Source organism: Rhinopithecus roxellana, chromosome 9 (assembly GCF_007565055.1).
Source record: "Rhinopithecus roxellana isolate Shanxi Qingling chromosome 9, ASM756505v1, whole genome shotgun sequence".
Lineage (NCBI taxonomy): Eukaryota > Metazoa > Chordata > Mammalia > Primates > Cercopithecidae > Rhinopithecus > Rhinopithecus roxellana.
In genome coordinates this window covers 24,696,945-24,705,533 of record NC_044557.1, presented here as the reverse complement: position 1 = coordinate 24,705,533, position 8,589 = coordinate 24,696,945, and positions in this window count along the sequence as shown.

The window sequence follows — 8,589 nt, the reverse complement described above, 5'->3', positions numbered from 1 at the left end:
TGCGGTGGGAGGATCCCTTGAGGCCAGGAGGCGGAGGGTGCAGTAAGCTGGATCGTGCCACTACACCCTAGCCTAGGTGAAGAGCCAGACCCTATCTCAAAAAAGAAAGAATAGAAAATATAGTTGTTATGCTCACAGATCCTATGAAGGGGTATATCACCCCAAGGAGGATGAGGAAAGACACCTAGGAAGCACAGGGGTTGGTCAGGAGGCAAAGAGAGTGGAAGGAAAATGTGGGCAAGATAATTTACTGTGGTTTCCATAGAAAGAAAGAGGCAAGGCTGGGTAAGCAAGTTTAGCATTGGCTTATTTGAATAATTTCTGTGGGCTCTGGGGGATAAGGGCTGGCCCTGGAGTGATTAGGGCAGGCAGATGGATAGTATGGACCCAATAAAGAAGGTGGTTGAAGTTGTAGGCCCTGGATTGGTTGGCATATAAAGGGCATAGTCCCCTAATCATTTACTGTCTCTAGAAATTTGCTAGCACTGGGACTGGGACAGGCAGCCCTCCAGGATTAGCAAGGCTCTCAAATGTCAAAGTATCGGAATACAGAAAACAAAAGGCATAGCTAATACAACATGATAGGTCTCATTCCCTAGAGCAGGAGCACAAAATCATGAGCCTCAATTTAAAGCAGGGATCTTTCACACTAAAACAATATTTGGCGTTGATTCTGAATTGTCCCTCGATAACAAGAGAGGAGACTCCTTGTTTGAGTGCACATTTTATTGGTTTTTTATTCTTTATTTTCTTTTTTTGAGACAGTCTTGCTGTGTCACTCAGGCTGGAGTGCAATGGTGCGATCTTGCTTCACTGCAACCTCTGCCTCCCAGGTTCAAGCAACTCACCTGATGCAGCCTCCTGACTAGCTGGGATTACAGGCATGCGCCACTGTGCCTGGCAAATTTTTTGTATTTTTAGAAGAGACAGGGTTTCACCATGTTGGCCAGGCTGGTCTCAAACTCCTGGCCTCAGATGATCTGCCTGCCTTGCCCTCCCAAACTGCTGGGATTACAGGCTTGAGCCACTGTGCTCACATTTTAGTCACTACGCTCACACTGAGTGCACATTTTAATCAAGCACTTTTTTTTATGTGCCAAATTTCTTTTAAAAATATATCAGGCTTTAAAATGTATTAACTTTAAGATATTACATTAAAAGGTATTCCTTTTTGTATATATGGCAATTACTTAACCTTTATGCTTAATTTTGTGCTTTAATGTTTGGTAAGCAGATCATTGTAGTCACCTAGCGCCCTCTTGTGGTCACCCGTTGGAAATAAAACTGTATCACCATCATGTATGTGTATCCCTCTTCAAGAAAGTCCACAATATATGGCTAAAATCACATCGGTTGATCAGAATGGAGTCCAGAAATATATAATTATAATACATGATATGCTTAAGGCAGCATTTAAAATCTTTGTAGCTTCAGAGCTGAGATTGCTGAAAAGGACACCCAGAGTCTTATCCAGCAAGTGGCTGAATTACTATGCAAATCAAATTCCCAACCTCTCAGGGCATCTGCTGTCAAAGTGAGGGCATTGATTGGGAAGGAAAAGAATGAGATCCTGAAAATTGGAATGGGGATATATGGGAAGATCCTGATGAGGGTGTGGACACTGAACCCCTAAATTCTGCTGAGTCTTCTGCCAGTAGAAGCAGCTATTCCATCTCTGCTTTGCCTGAAGATATTATAATGTCCTCTTCTGAGGTAATTAACTTGCAAGGCTCTGCTGATTCTATTCAGGACACACCCTCATCACCTGTCTTTGCTTCTAAACCTATGACTAGACTCAAGTTCCAGCCAGCCACAAAAGATGAAGTACAAAACATGACCTGTGAAGGGGTAAGCTGTACTCCAAAAGGAGTACATCATTTTTCCAATTTACACATACAGAAATCCAGGGCGAAATGTGTGGGAATGGATATTAAGACTATGGGATAATGGTGAAAGAAAAATAAAGTTGGATCAAGTCAAATTTACTGACACGGGCCCACTAAACAGAGACTGTCGATTTAATGGTTTGTTTTTTGTTTGAGATAGAGTCTTGCTCTGTTGCCCAGGTTAGAGTGCAGTGGTGCAGTCTTGGCTCACTGCAACCTACACCTCCCAGGTTCAAGGAATTCTCCTGCCTCAGCCTCCCACGTAGCTGGGATTATAGGTGCCTGCCACCATGCCCAGCTAATTTTTGTATTTTTAGTAGAGAAGGGGTTTCACTATGTTGCCTACTCTGGTCTCAAACTCCTGACCTCAAGTGATCTGCCAATTTAATGTTACAGCTTAGGAGGTTAGAAAGGGCTCTAAAAGTTAGTTTGTTTGGCTAAAACATGGAACAAGGCCAGGGATGGTGGCTCATGCCTGTAATCCTAGCACTTTGGGAGGCTGAGGTTGGGGGTGGGGGGAATCACCTGAGGTCAGGAGTTCGAGACCAGCCTGGCCAACATGGCAAAACCCTGTCTCTACTAAAAATACAAAAATTAGCTGGGCATGGTGGCATACACCTATAATCCCAGCTATTGGGAGGCCAAGGAGGGTGGATCATGAGGTCAGAAGATCGAGACCATCCTGGCCAACATGGTGAAACCCTGTCTCTACTAAAATAGAAAAAATTAGCTGGGCATGGTGGCGTGAACCTGTAGGCCCAGCTACTCAGGAGGCTGAGGCAGGGGAATCGCTTGAACCCAGTAGGTGGAGGTTGCGGTGAACCGAGATCACACCACTACGCTCTAGCCTGGCAACAGAGCAAGACTCTGTCTTGGAAAAAGAAAAAAGAAAAAAGAAATGCCAGTATTGCCTTGATATACTCTAGAGAAAAAGATCTAAAGCCTTAAAGAGTATTATCCTCAACAGTAAAAAGATGGACTCTATCTGAGTGTCCTTCAACAGATGAATGGATAAAGAAAATGTGACATATACACACAATGGAATACTATGCAGCCATAAAAAAGAATGAAATTCTGTCATTTGCAGTAACATAGATATAACTGGTGTTCATGATTATAAGCGAAATAAACCAGGGACAAAAAGACAAGTACCATATGTTCCCACTTATATAAGAGAGCCATGTGACCAGTTATAGAAATGAGGACTGTAATTGCCATGATTACGTGTGTGTATGTGTGTGTATAAATTATCTTTGTTTTCTTCCATCTCTTTTTCCTGCATCATATAACCTAAGATGTATTGACTCGATATCGTAGTATTTAAGAATTGTTTAAAAAGTTATGAGATTTCCCAAAAGAAAAAGAAAGCATTACATCGAAAAGATATTTACACTCGTTATGTTTATCACAGCACTACACACAAAAACAAGGATATGGAATCAACCTAAGTATCCTCAGTGGATGACTGGATAAAGAAAATGTAGTGGGCCAGGTGCAGTGGCTCACGCCTGTAATCCCAGCACTTTGGGAGGCCAAGGCAGGCAGATCACGAGGTCAGGAGATCCAGGCCATCTTGGCCAATATGGTGAAACCCTATCTCCAGTAAAATACAAAACATTAGCTGGGCATGGTGGTGCACACTTGTAGTCCCAGCTATTGGGGAGGCTGAGGCAGGGGAACCACTTGAACCTGAGAGGCGGAGATTGCAGTGAGCTGAGATCGGGCCACTGCACTCCAGCCTGGTGATGGAGCAAGACTCCGTATCAAAAAAAAAAGAAAGAAAAGAAAGAAAATGTGGTGTGTGTGTTTAAATAAAATAGAATACTATTCAGCTATAAAAAAGAATAAAATCATGTCTTTTGCAGCAACATGGATGGAACTGAAGGCTACTATCTTTTTTTTTTTTTTTTTTTTGAGATGGAGTCTCGCTCTGTCGCCCAGGCTGGAGTGCAGTGGCCGGATCTCAGCTCACTGCAAGCTCCGCCTCCCGGGTTTACACCATTCTCCTGCCTCAGCCTCCCGAGTAGCTGGGACTACAGGCGCCCGCCACCTCGCCCGGCTAGTTTTTGTATTTTTAGTAGAGACGGGGTTTCACCGTGTTAGCCAGGATGGTCTCGATCTCCTGACCTCGTGATCCGCCCGTCTCGGCCTCCCAAAGTGCTGGGATTACAGGCTTGAGCCACCGCGCCCCGCCTGAAGGCTACTATCTTAAGTGAAACAACCCAGAAAGTCAAATGCCATGTGTTCTTATCTATAAATGGGATCTAAATAATGTGTTCACATGGACATAGAGTGTGTAGAGTGTGAAAGAATAGGCATTGAAACTTGAAAGAGTGGGAGGGTGGGAGGGCAATGAGGGATGAGAGATTACCTAATAGGTGCAATGTACACTGTTTGGGTGATGCTTACCCAAAAGCCCAGACTTCCCCACTATGCAAAATATCCATGTGACAAAACTGTACTTGTACCCCTTAAATTTATACAAGTAAAAAAAAGTTATGGGATATCAAAGAGAAAACATGATACAAGGACTTTACCTTCTCTTCTAGGAAAGGGGTTAAATGTGTTTTTGTTTGTATGCAGGATAGTGGTATCATGGTAGGTGGAATTATGACCTTGTTATTGTCTTTATTTGGTTATTCAGTATGGTTTAAGGAGATGTGTCTGGGTGCCAAGTTGCCATGGTTACGTTTACTTGTCAACTTGACTGAGCCACAGGGTTCCCAGACATTTGGTCAAGCAGTATTCTTGGTGTGTCTGTGAGAGTGTTTCTGGATGAGATGAACATTTATTTATTTTATTTATTTTTTGAGACTCAGTTTCACACTGTCACCCAGGCTGGAGTGCAGTGGCATAATCTCGGTTCACTGCAACCTCTGCCTCCTGGGTTCAAGTGATTCTCCTGCCTCAGTCACCCAAGTAGCTGGTAGTATAGGTACCTGCCACCACAGCCAGCTAATTTTTGCATTATTAGTAGAGACGGGGGATTTCACCATGTTGACCAGGCTGGTCTTGAACTCCTGACTTCAGGTGATCCACCCGCCTCAGCCTCCCAAAGTGCTGGGATTACAGGTGTGAGCCACTGCACCTGACCAAAATGAACATTTAAACTGGCAGATGTATCAAGCAGATTCCCCTCCCTAATGTGGCAAGGCCCCACCCAATCAATTGAATTCCTGAATGGGACAGAAAAGCTGACTCTCCCGTGAGTAAGAGGAATGCTCCTCCTGCCTGACTGTCTAGAGTTAGGATAGCAGTTTATTTTCTGCCTTTGAATTAGAACTGAAACATTGGCTCTTCCTGTTTTGAGCCTGAATGACTTTAAACTGGAAGGACATCCTCAGTCACCTGTGCCTCCAGATTGGCTGCACATTTTGGGACTTGTTAGCCTCTATGATTATGTGAAAAATTCCTTATAATAAATCCCTCTCTGCCTGGGCGCATTGGCTCACACCTGTAATTGCAGCGCTTTGGGAGACCAAGGCGGACAGATCACTTGAGTTCAGGAGTTTAAGACCAGCCTGACCAACATGGTGAAACCCGATCTCTACTAAATATGCAAAAATTAGCCAGGTGTGGTGGTGCGCACCTGTAATGCCAGCTACTTAGGAGGCTGAGGCAGGAGAATTGCTTGAACCTGTGAGGTGGAAGTTGCAGAGAGCTGAGAACATGCTACGGCACTCCAATCTGGGTGACAGAGAGACTGTGTCTTAAATAATAAATAAATACATCTTTCTCTAACTCTGTCTCTATTTCTTTTTTCCCCCTCTCTCGGTCTCTCTCTCCTCCTGTCTACACACAAACACACGCACACACACATATCCTATTTGCTATTTCTCTGGAGAACTCTAATACACTGATGTAGCAAAAATCATGAATTATGTAAATGTTATGAGATATTATTTTCTTTATTATGGTAATTATTATCGAAGTTGATCATAACACTTAGTATTGCATGTGAAGATATGACGGTTATCAAAGAGAAAACTTGAAAGAAAGTTTGAATTATGGAACGACTTTTAATTGTTTTTGCAAGGTAAGAAGCTAGTTTGGTCCTGACTTTTTGAAGATGTGAGTTCAATCTTTGCTTCCTCATGTGTTCAAGGAAGGCTACTCCCTCCCCATCTCCAGAAAGGTGAACCAAAATTTCTTTCAGATTGTCACGGTAGTTTCTTTCCCTTTCATGGGGATTGATTAATTTAGACAAGGTATGTGACTCCATCCTGGTCAATAACTACCTGGGGAAAGTCTACGTGTGTGTGGGTGTGTGTGTGTGTGTGAGAGGAGAGTGTGTGTGTGTGTGTGTGTGCGTGTGCGCAGCAATGGGGTTTGGCTCTCTGGCAGAGGTTTTTTGCTTTTTTTTTTGAGACAGAGTCTCGCTCTGTAACCCAGGCTGCAGTGTAGTGTCACGATCTCGGCTCACTACAACCTCTGCCTCCCGAGTTGAAGCAATTCTCCTGCCTCAGCCTCCCGAGTAGCTGGGATTACAAGTGCCCGCCACCATGCCTGGCTAATTTTTTGTTTTGTATTTTTAGGAGAGACAGGGTTTCACCATCTTGGCAGGCTGGTCTTGAACTCTGGACCCCATGATCCATCCATCTCGGCCTCCCAAAGTGCTGGGATTACAGGCGTGAGGCACCCCACCCGGCCTAGCCTCAAAGCTTCTATCTCATGCCAGTATGTGTCATTGTGGATGGGCCACAGCAACACTCCAGGTTATCTTTGCTCCAGGATCAAGTGCCCCAGCCTGGAATACTGCAGAGTCTTATGGGTGAGGGACAGGCAAGACAGTGAATCTCAAACGAGTTCTTTATTTTATTTATTTTATTTCATTTTATTTTTGACATATAAAGTCTCACTCTGTTGCCCAGGCTGGAGTGCAGTGGTGCAATCTCAGCTCACTGCAACCTCCACTTCCTGGGTTCAAGTGATTCTCCTGCCTCAGTCTCCTGAGTAGCTGGGAGTACAGGCGCATGCCACCACACCCAGCTAATTTTTATATTTTTAGTAGAAACAGCGTTTCATCATGTTGGCCAGGCTGGTCTTGAACTCCTGACCTCAGGTGATCTGCCCGCCTCAGCCTCCTGAAGAGCTGGGAATATAGGTGTGAGCCAGTGCGCCTGGCCTGCCTAGTTCTTACATCAAAGCTTCTCCTTGGATGCCATATGTGTCCTGTTCATATTTTATTAGCCAAAGCAAGTCACATGCCACTCTTGTGTTCCACAGGGTGGGAGGCATACTCCTGCTTCAGGAAGAGGAAGTGAATAATTATGAGCAATTACACAACCTGCCACAGAGGCCACTGGATTTGGCAATTGGGAAATCACTGGTGACCTTTGAAAAAGAGTTTAACCTGGGCTGGGTGAGGTGGCTTATGCCTGTAATCTCAGCACTTTGGGAGGCCAAGGGAAGAGGAACACTTCAGGCTAGAGTTTGAGACCAGCCTGGGTAACCTAGTGAGACCCCTGTCTCTACAGAAATTGAAAAAAATTAGCCAGTTGTGGTGGCAGGTGCCTATAGTCCCAGGTACTTGGGAGGCTGAGGTGGGAGGATAGCTTGAGCCCAGGAGTTTGGGGTTATAGTGAGCTATGAGTGCACCCCGTCTCTAAAAAAAGAAAAACAAAAGTTTAACTGGAGAGTTGGGTTCTAATAATAATAACACAGGTTCTGTATGCCTAATCTGAGAATTCAAAATTTGAAATTCTCCAAAATCCGAAACTTTTTGAGCACCAACATGATACCACAAGAAAAAAAAAAAAAAAAAATTCTACACATAGGCCAGGTGCGATGGCTTACCCCTGTAATTCCAGCACTTTGGAAGGCCAAGGCGGGCGGATCACCTGTGGTCGGGAGTTCGAGACCAGCCTGACCAACAAAGAGAAACCCCGTCTCTACTTAAAAAAATACAAAATTAGCCTAGCATGGTGGCGCATGTCTATAATCCCAGTTACTCTGGAGGCTGAGGCTGGAGAACTGCTTGAACCCGGGAGGCGGAGGTTGCAATGAGCCGAGATCGTGCCATTGCACTCCAGCCCGAGCAACAAGAATGAAACTCCATCTCTAAAAAAATAAAAATAAAAATAAAAATAAATTGGCTGGGCACAGTGGCTCACGCCTGTAATTCCAGCACTTTGGGAGGCCGAGGCGGGCGAATCACCTGAGGTCAGGAGATTGAGACCATCCTGGCTAACACAGTGAAACCCCGTCTCTACTAAAAATACAAAAATTTAGCCAGGCATGCTGGTGGGCGCCTGTGGTTCCAGCTACTGGGGAGGCTGAAGCAGGAGAATGGTGTGAACCCAGGAGGCAGAGGTTGCAGTGAGCCGAGATTGTGCCACTGCACTCCAGCCTGGGTGACAGAGCAAGACTCCGTCTCAGAAAAAAAAAAAATAAAGAAAGAAAAAGAAAATGGCTGGGCATGGTGGCTTGTGCCTATAATCCCAACACTTTGGGAGCCTGAGGCAGGTGGATTACGACCAGCCTGGCCAACACGGTGAAACCCTATCTCTACCAAAATATACAAAAATTAGCTGGGTGTGGTGGAATGCACCTGTAATCTCAGCTACTCAGGAGGCTGAGGCACAAGAATCACCTGAACCTGGGAGGTAGAGGTTGCAATGAGCTGAGATTGCGCCACTGCACTACAGCCCGGGTGACTGAGTCAGACCCTGTCTCCAAAAAAGAAAAGAAAAAAGAAAATTAT